Source organism: Sceloporus occidentalis, unplaced genomic scaffold, assembly GCF_023333645.1.
Source record: "Sceloporus occidentalis isolate IW3139 unplaced genomic scaffold, rSceOcc1.0.p SCAF_5, whole genome shotgun sequence".
Taxonomy (NCBI): domain Eukaryota; kingdom Metazoa; phylum Chordata; class Lepidosauria; order Squamata; family Phrynosomatidae; genus Sceloporus; species Sceloporus occidentalis.
Window position 1 is genome coordinate 64,204,658 of NW_028316985.1, and position 15,390 is coordinate 64,220,047.

Consider the following 15,390-nt stretch of genomic DNA (forward strand, 5'->3'; position numbering starts at 1 on the left):
ACTGAGCATTGGAATAATAATAAATGGGTAGACTGGAGAGCCAGTATGGTGTAGTAATTTCAGCGCTGGACTATGACTCTGGAGACCAGGGTTCAAATCCTCCCTCAGTTATGTAAACCCACAGGGTGACCTTGGGCAACTCAGCCTCAGAGGATGGCAGTGTCATACTCCCTCTGAAGAAACCTGCCAAGAAAATCCTCTTATAGGTTTGCTCTTATAGTCAGAAATGATTTGAGGGCTGTTGTATATAGTATTTTGTTGTTATTATGCTGGCCTGTGACTGTAATAAATGTTTATCTAAGACTTGAAGGCACACAACAATAAATGGGTAGATTAGGAATCAATTTTTTTCATGTAAATTCTATCTTCATTTTAGCTAAGGAGAGAAAAATTGGAAAATCCCTTTAGTATCCTACTAAAAAGCTCTCTTTCAATATATTTTGAATTTTAGAATGTTTCTTCATTATTTGTGGCACACAGAATCAAATTACAATATATTGATCTGTGTTTAAATTTCTGCAGTAGCTGCATTGCGAATATAAGTTAAAATTCTGGTGTTCAGAAGCCAGATTCACATGCTATGTTAGATGCCACATCTTAAACAAACTTTCACTACAATGTTAACTTAAGAGGAGAGCATGTTAAAGATACCAAGGAAAAAGCAAACAGGTGAATTTTACTGACTTTAACTCTGATGCTAATTGTATGCAAGACAGTAACCATGACAGAGCAGTATATTGGCATTAGCAAAAGTTACTTAAATATTAAATGCTACACATACATAGACACATAAACAGCTACTGCTGAATAATTGTCAACAACTCCCAAACCAATAATACTAAACTTCCCTGGAGGTATACATTACCTCAGCAGTTCATATCGGTGTTAAAATTAAGGTAACATTGCATAGTCAGCCCTTTAATTCACAGCATGATCAGCACAAATAAACCTCTAGGAGAGGGAACTGTGTACTCAAACCTCCAAATCAGTGGGACTTGTAAGTGCTTAGCTCTGGCTGGGGCACTGCCTAAATACCCTAAAGGCACAAGAACCCATCTGATCTTGGGAGCTAAGCAGGGTTGACCCTGGTTAGTATTTAGATGGGAGATGCCAATGAATATCTGGTGCTATAGGCTTTATTTCAAAGGAAGGAACAGACAAAACTATCTCTGAGGATACCTTGTCTAAGAAAACCCTATCAGATTCATAGAGTTGCCATAAGTCAATAGATTTAAAGGCCCATGCACACACAGCCTTGGCTGGAGTGAGTGCAAACATTTCACTTCCACAGCTATATGAACCAATGTAATGTTGTTGTGAAGAAGAAGAAAAATACTTGACAGCATTATACTATTATACATATAAACATCTATAATACAGTATTTATATTACACATATAAACATCTACAGTTCCCTAATATTTTGCTTTTCCTGTACATTAATCTTAAAAGCATTTATTTGTATGTATTTTCCCTGAAACTTTACTTTTGCAAAAGCTACACAACAGGTAGCTTTTGATATTCCACTTCAGGGTACTTACCATCTGTTAAGTAAAACTCATGAGCAAACCCTGTTACCTGCAATGAAGCTCAAAGGCAGAGCTTAGTAGTCTTCTCAAATTGTTTTGTTTGTACAAAGGCACATCATTTTAAATTGCGTATAATGACTGGACTTCAAATTGGGGCAATTCGCAAAGAATGCTACAGATTAGAAGGTTAGCTGTTGTGCACAGCAATGTATGATTACAAAAATGTTACCGTGAGATAGCACAGTGAACAAAAAGTGTACTAATGTGTTTAAAGGTGGGAAAATAAAAAAACAAGAATGAACTACTTTCTAGTAATTCATAAAATATAAGCAAATATAATTTTAAAATACTTGTAACAGAACTAAATGCATTAGATTCCAGTTGTGTTAAATGTTAACAACCTTTTATTATCAATCATACAGAAGCTATTTCTTATTGCATAGAAGACATCTGGAGCTTTCAAGTGATTTTGGTGATCCAGGATTGTTTTTAATTTGTCTGAGTTTCATTAAGATAATATATCTGTGTCCTTATATGGTTGCTCTGCTGTTGTGTGCCTTCAAGTCATTTCTGACTTATGGCGAACCTATTATGGAGTTTTCTTGGCTAGATTTGTTCAGAGGGTGTTTCTTTTATTCCTCTGAGGCTGAGAGAGTGTAACTTGTCCAAGGTCACTGAATGGGTTTCCAGTGTCTAGCAGGGATTTGAACCTGTTCTCCTGGTGTCTTAGCCCAACACTCAAACCACTATACAACACTGGCTCTAGTGTAATATCAGGCTCCTAATTTCAGTCCTCAACATTTCCTATAATATATGAACTAGTGCAAACACAGTTATGAATAAAAAAACAAACCCTGAGCACTCACTAGATTTAAAATAGCATAATTTAAATGAATCTGTTACCTTATGAATGTAAGTTCTTTCTGCTTTTCATTTCTTCACTGGGGAAAAAATTAAAATGTTGATTAAAAACTCCTCCTCATTCTTTGTAATCCTGCTGGTAAATCTCTGTGCTGCTGAACTCTGTTGCTGCTAGACTGCATGCAAGAAGATGTACAAAACAGACTGTGTTTAAGCAGCCAATCACATCCTCTTTGGACCTCCCAGGCTTCACTACGAGATCAGCAAAGGCTTTGTAGCACTACAATAGGGGTTAAATGCTTCCCTGTATTTATTTAAAAGCAAGAAAATCTGCTTAGCTGCTCAAACCTCTTGTTCAAAAAACGTTTCTATTACATTTTACATTGCAGCAATCATTGGTTACTAAAATGGTATTCCTCTAGCTTCTAATTCACACAATGGATAACACAGAAATTAGTTACATATCAAGATTCTCTGGAACTCTTTTTCTACCCAGAATTTAGCCTTAGGTTGATTTCTTTTTCATCTTAAAGATGTGGGTTTATTTTGACCAAGTATTTGTTAATTAGACTAATACTCAGTTCTAGTCAGATAAGGATGGGAACACCACCAAATAATATCTTTATGGTGACAAAGGGCTCTTTCATCGTTGGGAAGGGAAATTCTCTAAGAAAGTCAGGATGGGTTGAAGAAATGACCACATTATACACAAGGTTGATGCACCACATTTATCACTTTCTCTACTTTGCTTTTCAAGCAATTGCCTTGACACAATTAGTCGAGAACAATGATGCCTTTCAAACCTCCCTCTGTGGAAAAATATGACATCTATAAATACAATATATCTCTTTGCTAAGGGAGCACACAATGTGGGTTGCCAAAAAGTCAACTCAAAAAAGTTTCCCTTCCCATTCTGCATACACAAAACAATAAATGTTCCTTTGAAGCCCACTTAGTTTTCTTGAAGATCAGTTCAGGATTTTCACAAAAGGACCATCACCATGTTTGTAACATAATCTACTTCAAAGCATATTCTCAGAGAAACTGAACAATAACAACCACATCACTCTTACTCTGACTCTTTGTTAACTGTGACCATTCTAGATGTATGTTATCACTACCTTGTTTAAATTACTTATTTCAATAAGAAATGTCTGTGGCAACAAATTTTAACAGTATCATCTGATATGAAATGGAATTATGTATGTACTGCAAATTATTCATGACATGAACTTAGTATCAGTAGACTTTTTTGCTCTTATAGAAAACCTAAGATGGCAATCCTGTGAAAGATTAAAAAACTTCCAAGTTTCATTGGTTTCAATGGAGGACATTAGCAGGATGCGTAAGTCTTCCACTGAAATCAACAGATCTTTGGAACTTTGGTTTGGATGAATCAAAATATCACTTCACAAATCTTATTTTACCCATTCTATGTCATCCAAATGGTTCTTTTAATTCATCTAGGCTTTCTTCTTCTTGTTCTTCCTACAGCTAACGATATCACCACAATCTACTTATTACATAAGTGAATTGAGTTGTATGTTTTAAACAGAATTTTGCAGGAAAGTTTTTTAGTTTGAACAAAGACAGTTTTCTGTTCTTTAAACCTGAATGGGAAAAGGACAGGTCTGATTTTGAAGTTTGATTGACCAAGTCTAATCAGAATTATTTCTGCACAGTGCTTCACTACAGCAGTAGCCCCATTAAACACTAAATGCTTCTGGAACCCCTTCCCTTTCAGCCTCCTACTGTGACCCATTACTTTATAAACAGTGGCTACTCAGTGGGTTATTCAAAACATTCAAGGAAAGAAGGCACTATACTTAACAGACATCTCAAAACACATCCCCAAATCTGTCATTTGGTTTCTGAGATAACATCACTGGAATACTTGTGACAATTTTTTTAAATGCCTTTCAAACACATACTAGTTCTTTTACTTCTGCAAATTAAAAATTTCATCCATGATTAATCAATCAACTATGTCAACTCTTTTGTATCTATTTTTGACCTCAAGTGGATTTAGATTAGGCAAAATTATTATTGGAAGTATTCACTGATTTAAACTTATTTGCTGTGCACCATTCAAACAAATTCATTGAAGTAACAGCTCAGCTCAGTTTACAGTAACTCAAAAGCAACTTCCACTGATTTCAAGTTAGACTTACTAATTTGTAAGTGTATGTGAAACATAGTATGGATAATCATCTACCCAAATATAGAATAAATAGTTAAAGTTATTGTAATGTAGTAACTACATACATAAAATTATGTTATGATGGAAAGGAAATAAATGGGCATAGATTTTTCCTCTTCTCTCATAATAAGAAAGTTTGGATTCTCCCAATGAAGCTTAATGGTGGGAAATCCAGGACAGATAAAAAGAACCCTTGTTTTAAAGTAGCATTTTAAATGGTTTTAATTCTGTTGTTGGTTTAATACTGTTTTAATCTCAGCTTTTCTATGCTCTTAACTATATATACTTTTATTGTAATTTTTCATCTTTTTTAAGCCACCTTGAGTTCCAATCAGGGGGGAAAATCAGATACAGGTTGAGTCTCCCTTATCTGAAATCCTTGGGACCAGAAGTCTTTTGAATGTGAAGTTGAAGACTTTCATGGCTGGTATCCATATTTTTTTATGGGTTTTTCGGGCTATGTGGCCATGTTCTAGAAGATGCCAGCTACAGATGCTGGCGAAACATTAGGAATAAACTCTTCTAGAATATGGCCACATAGCCTGATAAACCCACAAAAAAATAAGGGCCTATACAGATTGGGAGAAAGGGGCGGATAGAGGCCGCCCCTTTCCCCCCCCCCCCCCAGATTGTGGCTGTGCTAACCAAATGGCATGGCAATGATGTGCTGGGAAAAAGGAGCCACAAAATGCGGCTCCTTTCTCCACTTCTGCCAAGGCACCATAAGCCCCCTAGAGCGGCGCTATGACATCTCTTGTGCACCACACCGTATGGACGCGGTGCAAGAGGCACGTCATTATCACGTGGGCCGCGTAAACGGTGGCATGCCAAGATAGCATCCACAGCAAGCGGTAGGGCTCAGAAGCATTCAGACGCTCTGCTCTCCCGACCCCTGCTTTTGGCCCCAGGCCAGCGCAAAGTACCAATCTGTACTGGGCCTAAGTCTTTTGAATGTTGAGGGTTTTTTGGATTTAGGATATTTGCATATACATAATGAGATATCATGGAGATGGGACCCAAGTCTAAACATAACATTCATTAACATTATACAATTTTTTTGTATAAACGCGGTACAGATAGCCTGAATGTAATTTTATGCACAATAATGTAATAATGTTGTGCATGAAACAAACTTTGTGTACACTGAACCATGAGAAATCAAAGGTGTCACTATCTCAGCCATCCATGTGGATTTTGGAATAATTCAGAATTCTGGATAAGGGAAAGTCAGTCTATCTATGGCCCAGAACAGATGGGCCTTTGAGGTGCCCTCGTCACGTGCGAGGGTTGCCTACTGGGCAGAGCGCCCACACACCCAGCAGCACTTGAATGTGATGAGGGTGCTGCAGCTGCGGCTCGCCCACCAGAAACGGAGCGTAACGTTGATGTTGCAGTTGCGCCATCTCCAAACGGGGAGGCGCAGCTGCAATGTCATCACAACGTCTCTCACGCTTTGCGGCTTCACAGCGATGCCACAAAGAGAAGCCGCTTCCGGGCACTCCTTTTTTGCTCCACAGGAGCGCCACACAATTTGGTTGCTGCGGCGCTCCTGCAGAGCAAAAAGAGGTGCCGGGGAGGCACCTCTTTCTGGTGGTGTTTACCCTGCCTATATAAACAAAGTGAGGTATGGATGGATAGGATTACTTCTGCACACAACAGATAATTAAATGATACAACTGACAACAAGATATAGTAACAGACACTTACAGCTTTAAAAGAAGATGGGATATATTCATATAGAACAAGGGTACTATGCAGAGCCTTAAACTGTATGGGGAGTGTCCACAACTGAATAAGTCTTCACCCTTCAGATGGTATGATTAAGATGGAAGCACTGTGGGCAGATAAAACAATGTGCCTTTATGAATGGGGCTAACGTGTATCCCTGTTGCTGCTTTCAACATGCTTACTTTGCCTAACTTCTGGTTCTTTGAGACCCAAGATTTTGACACAACTCAAACAAATGATAGTAGTTTTCTGTGTTTGGTGCTCCAGTATATGAATTACTCTAGAATATTCTTATCTTTAAATCTTCTACAACTCTATTTGTACTGGAAGTCAGCAGGGATATAAAAACTGATGTTTTAAACGTTTAGGCCCAATACACACAGGCAGGAGGCAGCATGGCAGTGCCATTTCTAGGGTTTCGGAGAGCCCAACAACTGCCGCCGTCGCCATTATGCCGGCCTCCCATCCATATGGGAGCTGCCATGATGACGTACATGACGCATAGCATATGCATATCGTGCACAAGAAACAGTGTCATAGGGCTGCATTGCGTATCGTTCCCGAGTGGTTTGGCTGCTCCGGGAATGATACGCAACAAAGAGGGGCAGCGTTTCGCCACCTGTATGTACAGCCCCTTAGTTTTTTTTCAGTTCACAACTTTTATACTTCTGTGAACTTAGGAAGTCACAACCATTTTTTAAAACATGACCCTGTTTCATATCCAAGTCAATAGTCATTGCAACATCAAAGATTTGCTGTTAGAAGAAATCATGTTACTAAGATAATTGACTACTTGCTGAATTGGCAGTAATTGATTAATATTTTATATAACAACCATAAAGTGAACTCCAACTTCTCAAGATTATTCCACAGTCTGCATCCTAGTTATTTGTTCAAAACATTCGAATCAATAAATTATTGAAATTGCAAATGTGCAGAAATTGCTATATTAAGCTTCTATACACAACGCAATCTATTATCATCTTCTATATTGGCCTAAATTCTGCACTGTGCTAGTAGACCTCTGGTAGCTTTCTTTTCCTTCCTTCTCTCCTAGAGCCTTCAGTGTCACCCAAACATCCACCCTGAAAATTTTCCCAGCTCTAGAGCAAGGTTACACAGAGGGAAATAGAATGAAACTAATGAAAATATTTCTGTCAGTGGAACTCTGCTGGATTTTGCCCGAAATTAACAAGGATTCTCTGGGAATGTTTCAATTACTTTTAAATGTGTTGGTTTTTAGAATAATTGAGCTACAGTGGGCCCTTGGTATATGTTGGGGTTTGGTTCTAGGACTCCAGTGGATGCCATAAATCTGTAGATGTTCAAATCCACAATGGTGTAGTAAAATGGTATCTCTTGTATAAAATGCCAAAAGCAAGGTTTGCTTTTTGGAGGGGGGGGGCATTTTCCTGCCGTGGATGGTTGAATCAATGTATGCAGAATCTGTGGCTATAGAAGGCCAACTCCAAGATCTCTTTTTCCAGCTTTGCTGCCTGAACTCTTTTTTTCTGTGTTTTTCTGAATGAAGGACATATGCTCTATTGATAAGTTATTGCCCCTAAGCTAAATCATGTCAAATTATTGCTCCTGAGTTGAGACAACATCCGCAGTTCATAAACATGTTATTATATCCTCATTCAAGACCAGAATGACAACACAGTGAAAGAATACATAGGTGCTGGAGTCTGTATAGTCACTATCCCCTATATTTCTGTTTGTTTGTTTAGATATTTTTTTAAAATGTTTAAACAAAGATTAAAACTTTAAGTTTTTGTTGTCTCAAACCTATAGGTTTGTTAATCATCATCATACAGAAATACTGATTCGGATGTTGCCTCAGAACTTGATAAACTTTTACAGCAACATAAACTTTTATTTCCAGTACAACTTAAAAACAGATACTTTCAGAATTATTGTAGTACTTTATCAGATAAGGAAAGTAGGCTCATGCCTCACTAAACAGAGGAAGGTGACTCTCTTGGATTTTCAAACACATCATCAATTTGGGAGAAAGCAATTCCAAATCTTATTCAAGGCCCTATCTTACCACAGATCACTGCTGTAATAATGCTGTTGCTGAAGGATGAAGGTGTGAAAACAAAGCACCTTGTACTAAACCTCCAGTGCCCAACACTGAGCATTTAAAAACCATGCACATAAACATCAAAAATTTCAAAAATGACAATAAAAAAGACAAACTTAGAGAACTTACAAACTTATAAAAATTCACAATGTAATAAGGACTCATTACAATAATAATTAGGTAAGCAACTTAAGAAAGTAATTCCAACTATTTCTCTTATGTTTTCAGACTGGTTGGTGGATAATACACAAGCTTACATCACTGTGAACTGGAAATAATTGTGTTGTTTGTAAAGCACTTCCATGAACCTTAATTGTATTTATTAAAGTGCATGCATGCTACTATTTAAAGGGATTATTTAAAACATTAGAACCAATGAAAAATGCATTAGATAAGAGTGGCAAAAAACCTACAGATTAGCTACGGGAGCTTTTTTTTAAAAAAAAAAATTTTTTATCTATAAATAAATTGTAAAGTAGAGCAATTCATGCAGAATGATCAGCAAGCAGAAATGTCCTGAGGTTACAAAAATAAGAACATGCAAAATAGATGCCATAGACAATAACATAATTTGAAGCAGAGCACTAAAACAGCTCAGCAGGCATGCAATTGCTTTTGTAGAACAGATAATACTTGTCTCAAAAGACCTAGTTTGTTAAAATCAGCCTGTCACAAGCCCCTGCAGGTTCACAGCCTAAAAGGCAAATCACTTCCACTATCACAACTTTTTTTACAACTAGTTGTTCTGAAAACCTGGGGCACACTCAGCAACTTACTTTTGTGGGGTGGGCCCTGTGGCTATACTTTCTTCTTTCAGAACTGTTTTCTACCTGACTTAAGTTATACATCGTAATTGTCACTGGGAAAGTCTGGCAACTCATAGAAAGAGATGCAGTGAGTTAAAATCCAAATCCCATAGCTATAAGTCTGCAAGACTTGAATGAGAAAGCAAATATCAAAGAAACAGGCACAATAATAAAATATAGAGGGAAAAGATTGAAAAAAGGCAACGCATTGTGGAACACAGGTATCCTGTGGAGTCGTCTTAAGATTCCGCATGAGAATCATCTTCCAAATTCCAGGAGATTAAGGCAGAAAGTAGGCTACAATAAGAACTAAATCTGAAAACTATATATTTCTCTAGCTTGAACTATGCCATAGTTGAAACAAATCCAGGTAAAATCAAACCAAAGTTTAAAGTAGCAAATCACTTTGTTCACTCCATACCTTCAGTATTAACTTGTAGTCCATATTCATACTATTTCCATAAACTGCTGCTAATCTACATACGCGGATTTGCCATGCGCGGATTTGAGCATACGCGCATGGCAAATCCGGAAGTTGTCCCCAATGGTGGCACGCGTGCACGCGCGCTGCCATTGGGGACAACTTCCCTCCCTCCCCTCTCCTCCCCCCAACTCTTTCCTTCCTTCCCTCCCTCCCTCCCTCCTTCCTTACTTACCTTTTCGTCGCCGGTGCCACGTCTCTGCTGCTGCCGCCGCCGCCTCAGCTGGAGCCAGGGGGAAGGCCGGGTGGGGGTTTTGGAGGCCAAGAAGCCTCCAGCCTGCCACCCGGCCCTTCTGCGGCAGCGGCAGCAGCGGAGCACCAGCGCCAGAGGCTTCTTCGGCCCCCGCTCGGCCGCCGCCGCCGCCAGCACCTCTGTACAAGGGCCGGGTGGTGGGCTGGAGGCCTCTTGGCCTCCAGTCCGCCACTCGGTCCCTGCATCGAGGTGCAGGCGCCGGCGGCGGAGAGGGGGCCGAAGAGGCCTCTGGCGCTCGGCCTCCTCCTCCTCCTCTCCACGGCGCCGCCACCGCTGCCAGGAGAAAGGCCGGGTGCTGTTCCTGGAGGACTCCAGGAGCAGCACCAGGCCTTTCCCCCGGCAGCGATGGTGGCGGAGAGGGGGCCTCTGGCGCTGGTCCTCCAGCGCCAGAGGCCTCCCCTCCGCAGCTACGGCCAGGGGAAAGGCCGGGTGCTGCTCTTGGAGTCCTCCCCCCGGCTCCGGTGAGGCAGCGGCGGCAGCAGCAGTGACGCGGCACCGGCGACGAAAAGGTAAGTAAGGAGGGAGGGAGGGAGGGAGGGAGGGAGGGAGGGAGGGAAAGAGTTGGGGGGAGGAGAGAGGAGGGAGGGAAGTTGTCCCCAATGGCGGCGCGCGTGCATGCACGCTGCCATTGGGGACAATGGGACTTGAGCATACGCAGATTTTGGTATATGCGGGGGGGGGTCCGGAACGGATCCCCCGCGTATACCAAGGACGCACTGTATTCTCATATGACATCAAAGAGCACCAGCAATACATTCCACTTTCCTGTCCAAGGTCAGCAGAAAGTAGGTTGGTATCTATTAGTAAATTTATGTGTGATTTGCAACAGATTGGCATGGGTTTCCTAATCATTGGACATTTATCTATTTATTTGTGTGTATGTGTGTGTGTGTGTGCGTGCGTGCATGTGTCTATTTCTGCATGTATGTATAGAGAGGGGGAGAGGGAGGGAGAAAGTGTGTGTGTGCATTATATTCTGCACTGTATTCCAATATCTCAGGGCAGCTTAGAGTAAAATAAATTTAAAACAATAAATTATAATAATTAAGAAAAACTATATTAAATCATTTATCTGTTAAAAACCAGGCCATGTAAAACCAGTGAAAACAATTTAAAGCCGTCCCTTGAAATTTGTGGCTTTGACACTTGAGGGTTTGATTATTTGCGAGGTCAAGGTTGCTGTGCATACGCTCTTCCTCCTCCTCATCCCTCCCGGCCTTTTCCCCTGGGGAGGGAAAAAGCCCAGGAGGGAGAAGCCAGGAAGGTGCACGTGCCAATCCCACCACTTTCCAAGACAGAGAGCTGCCTCTTTCCCCAAGCAGCTCTTTGGCTTGGGAAGGGGTTTAGGGAAAATAATCCCCCACCCTTTTCCAGGACAGGGAACTCTTTGGGGATAGACAGCTCTCTTGCCTTGGGAAGGGGCTTGGGGAAAGCGAGTGCACCCTCTTTCCTGTCGTTCCAAGGCTTCAGGGAGCTCCCTGAAACCTTGGAAGGGAAGGAGGGAGCCGCAGATATGCACTCCACTGTCCTTCCAGTGCCTCAGAGAGTTTGCTAGAACTGTTTGAAGCTTTGGAAGGGAGATGGGGATACGCACGTGTGCACTGTTCTACCCCATGCTTTATTTGCTAATTTTGACTTTTGCGGGGGCCTGGTGCAGCTAACCCCATGAGTGACAAGGGTTGACTGACCTCTGAGGAGACAGGAGGTGGAGAGAGAAGGCACATCAGGGATTGTGTGTGTGTGTGTGTGTGAGAGAGAGAGAGAGAGAGAGAGAGAATGCATGAGCTTGCTACTCTGACCTACACTGCAACTTCTGACAGATTAACTTGAAATGTTTGTCACCTTTACATTAAAAAGATTGCCCAACCCAACCCAACCCAGCCCAGCCCAGATGATTTGAAGGGTAATTTAGGAGGGGAAATAATAGAGACCCCTAGCTTTAAGAAGGATCTGTATTATGGATCCCCAAATTAATCATAATTACTTATACAATAACTCTGACAAAGGGACACATAATGGGTCACAGGCCCATAACTCTTCAAAACAGGTTGTGTGGAAGCCCTGATGCCACCAACTTCTTGAGAAGTCTCTTCCAGAAAATCTGCTTCCAGAATGAGAACTTGAGCAAGAACATGATATTTGGCCATAGGAGCCGAACTGCTGCTCTCTGCTTGTGCAGAACCTTCAGGAGGTGTACATTTCTTATTCAAATGTCCACAGAAACTGCAAGTTGCATTTACAGCATTTTCAGATATAATGCTCAGTTTACTTATTATGAACTCAAAACATGTCTTTAAGTAATTAATTCTAACTCAACCAAGACATTATTATATTTTAATTTACTTTGACATTTGTCTTGAAAAGATTAAAAACTAGTCTGCTGTCTTAGGCAATTAATATAAGTTCAATAGTCTGAGATATAGTTCAGTGAGCTCATCATTCATAACATTTCTGTGCATCATCCTGGTTCTGAGACTGTTTGATGAAAAAACAACATAGATAATTTCTATGTAGTTCACATTGAAATCCAAAACGATGTTAGATACCCAAGCCAAAACAAAAAACAAAACAAATCAAGAAAGATCTCCACCATATAAACCAAAATGCAAAACTGAGAAAAATTATCCTTTGTATATGAAGTATGAAACAGTTTATCATGTCCACATGAAGGAATCAGTGCAAGTGAGATCAGGCAAGTACCAGAGAAATGTGAACACAAAGCAAGAATCACAACTACAGCAGTGGTAGTGGAAAAGCTACAGAAGCAATAATAGGGCATCCGGCAAGTAGTGAAGTTCACAGAAGGAGCAAGACTAAGATCGAGAACAGAATGAGAGCACTGGGTTCAGATAGCAAGCAGAAATGCATACTTTTCAGCACTTCACAGATGAAAACTGGGACATGTGTTGCCAAGTAACATCAGAGGGTGATCAAAGTAATAAAAGCTATTCTGAGGAAGAACACATAAGCTAGGCGTCTGCATCAGTTTGCTTTTGTCTGAGCCTACTTGGATAGGCAAAATTCCACCCTCTATCATCCCCCACTGCTGAGTTAGAGAAGTACAAAATACATCTGTATTTTTAAATCAGTTTGCCAAGGGGAAAAGTGGAAAGAAAAAAAATTGGGACATTTTAAAAGCAGCTGGAAAGGTGGGATGACAGAGAATTCAAGGATGGTTGAAGGATATGGGAATGTAACAGCTTATACATATATTAACAGGTTATTGTGGTGTACTGTTATAGTTTGGCATGGAAAGACCTGCTATCCTACCCTACAAAATGACTGCTTTGCTTATTGAGTTAAAAAATACTCCACAATACCATACGTAACCTAAGCAAATTGCTAGAAAAAGAATCATAGAATCGTGGAGTTGGAATGGTCATCATGTCCAACCCACTGCTCAGTGCAGAATCTCTAGCAATCATGTCATCCCTTAGTCTTCTCTTCATCAAGCTGAACATACCCAGCTCCTTCAACCTTTCCTCATTTTTTTTGTTCTCCATATCCATTATCATCCATGTTAGCCTTCTCCGAACCCATCCCAACATGTCTATATCCTTTTTAAAAGGAAGAAGTCAAAATTGAATGCAGTATTCTAGATGAGGTATGACCAGTGCAGACTATGGTGGGACTAATTACTTCCCCTGACTTGGAAATTACCGTATATACTCGACTATAAGTTGACCTCATGTATAAGTTGAGAGCAGGTTTTGGGGGCAAAATTATGGATTTTGATATGACCCTTGGATAAGTCAAGAGTTCATGCAAGAAAGGACCTAAAAGGAAAACAATGTCAAAGAACCTAAAAAATTATGGCAGGCATAACTGTTTTGGCTCACACTAGAGCTGGATGGAAGAGAGAGTAGGGGGAGGTCAGTGCTTCCAGGACAGTTTGCACTCTTGCCTTTAATCAGGGGATGGTTCCCTTTTTGATAAGAGTTAAAGAATAGTATTTACATTGACCCGTGGATAAGTCGATCTAGGTTTTTGGGGTCAATTTTTTGACTAAAATTTCTAGACTTATACATGAGTATATACAGTATGCTTCTGTTACAATTCTAGTACTGCTGAGTCCTGTATCTCCCGTCCTATACCTATACATTTGGTTTTTGTGGGCTAAGCGTAGAATTTTGCATTTGTATCTATTGTAATAATTTTTGCCCAATTTTCTACTTTATCAATAATTCTGAATTCTATTCCTATCTTCCAATGACTTAGCCACCCCTTCTATTTCTGCATCATCTGCAAACTCGACAAGGATTTCCTGCACCCCATCATCTAAGTCACTGATAAAAACATTGAAGAGTAATGGCTCTAGGTCAGAACCCTGAAACAATCCATTCATGGCCTTCTTCAACTCTCAAGTGCAACCATTGGTGACAAGCCCATAACAAACCCATGCTGACTCCTACTGACCACTGCATTGTCATGAAGATAGTTGCAGACAGACTCCTATATAATCTGCTCTAATATTTCTCCTGGTATTGAGGTCAGAGTGACTGGTGTTTGCCATTTTTTCTTCCATGGAGTTGTTTGTGATTATAGTTTTACTACTGTAATTCATTCTTCATGAAAACCCACCCATGCCAAGTGTCTTTTTCCTTTAGCATCTCCACCCATAGGATTCTCCCCAGTATTTCAGTGTATGTAGTTTTGTGTACTTAAGCAGCTTATAACAAATTGAAAAACATATTGTTCAAAATCCACAAGATACAAAAGTTAAAATGAGGTAAAACAATTAAAAAACAGAGCCTGGGAAAGTTAGGCTTTTTAGATACCCTTGTTTATTAATAATAATAATAATAATAATAATAATAATAATTTTTATTTGTATACTGCTTTTCCTTCAGATCAAAGCGGTTCACAACATACAAGCTACATGTCACATGCTATAGCAATACAATACATCAACAGTGACATCAGCAATCTCATACAATTCAACAAAATTCCTCAAAAACAATGTACAAAGCAGTCAAAGCCATCAGTTGAGGCTTGTTGCCGCCAGCCTGCCTCTCTCCCCCTCAAGATGGTGGTCGGAAGGAGGGCTCTTAGTCTTTGCAGGCCGAGGCCTGTTGTTGCTGTTACTATTCTTGTACAAGGCCATGAGGTGGGGAGGAAAAGTGCATTGTGTTTTTTATACACTGCAATGTGTTTAATCAATTCACAGGTTCGTAAGAGTGTGTGTGTGTGTGTGTGTGTGTGTGTGTGTGTGTGTGTATCTGCAAAGTCCCTGAGCTTGATAAAATTAGTCTTCCTGAAAACCAAGGTTTGACTATACTCTTCTTTGGTCTATGCCACAATTACAAATTCTAACATTAAATGGTCACATCCCCCTAGCATAACAGCCACTTTGAATCCAATGACCAAATCCTCCCTGTTGGCTGGGATCAAGTCTAGAACTGCTGATCTCCTTGTTCTTTCTTCCATCTTTTGAAAGAGGAAATTAA

The 15,390-nt window shown here is 40.2% G+C and overlaps 1 protein-coding gene across 6 annotated transcripts in view; it reads right to left on the reverse strand.

Annotated features, from left to right (window-relative positions):
• The window catches only part of LOC149312254 (neuronal cell adhesion molecule-like), a 187,228-nt gene that overhangs the window by 117,023 nt on the left and 54,815 nt on the right, over positions 1 to 15,390 (reverse strand). For 3 of the 6 annotated variants that reach the window (XM_089524287.1, XM_089524290.1, XM_089524288.1), the window contains one exon: positions 2,432 to 2,469. The exons of the other annotated variants lie outside the window; for them this stretch is intronic. The gene's annotated coding sequence lies outside the window, so the exon portion shown is untranslated. The remainder of the gene's footprint in view (positions 1 to 2,431; positions 2,470 to 15,390) is intronic. 6 annotated transcript variants of the gene reach the window in all.